The sequence below is a fragment of the Penaeus monodon genome, chromosome 22 (genome assembly GCF_015228065.2).
Source record: "Penaeus monodon isolate SGIC_2016 chromosome 22, NSTDA_Pmon_1, whole genome shotgun sequence".
Lineage (NCBI taxonomy): Eukaryota > Metazoa > Arthropoda > Malacostraca > Decapoda > Penaeidae > Penaeus > Penaeus monodon.
The window spans coordinates 26,696,390-26,696,910 of NC_051407.1; the positions used below are offsets into that span (position 1 = coordinate 26,696,390).

General features: G+C 50.5%; 1 pseudogene; it reads left to right on the plus strand.

Moving 5' to 3' along the window:
- LOC119587053 overlaps positions 1-521 on the plus strand; it is a 10,582-nt pseudogene that overhangs the window by 6,953 nt on the left and 3,108 nt on the right.

Below are 521 nucleotides of genomic sequence, written 5' to 3' on the forward strand. Positions count from 1 at the left end.
ATATTCCACCAGCCTAGCCCTCACTTCACCGCCCTTGCTGTTTAGTTTAGGCATCAGTGGAACAAGCGATGCTCGCCAGTTTTCCCCCACGCACCGGAGCCTCAGGAAGTACCAAGTGAGCCATGGGAAAGGGGACAGTGGCTAATGGTTTCCATGACCCCACAGTGACAGACAGTCAGTGGGGGGAGGGCCGAGGGCACTGGCAAGGAGGAGCTCGGAGAGTCGGGAGAGCCATCGTGTTCGCTTTGCACAGGCGAGGTTTCAACGTGTAGTGCATTGCAACAATTCGAGGACGGAGGCGCAGGCCGTTTCTGACGAACTAAACAGGTGAGTGCCATTCTGCAATCTCTGTGTTATGTCATCTTGCATAATAGGGTCTTGAGTGCGTTTGTATTTAAGTGATTTTTGCAGTGACAAAGTCATTAATAAGAGCATCCAAAAAAAGCGAGTGAGTGAGTGAGTTTTAGGGCGATGGATCAATCTAATCCATCTTTTAGATTAGGGGTAATTAAGCGACCCCG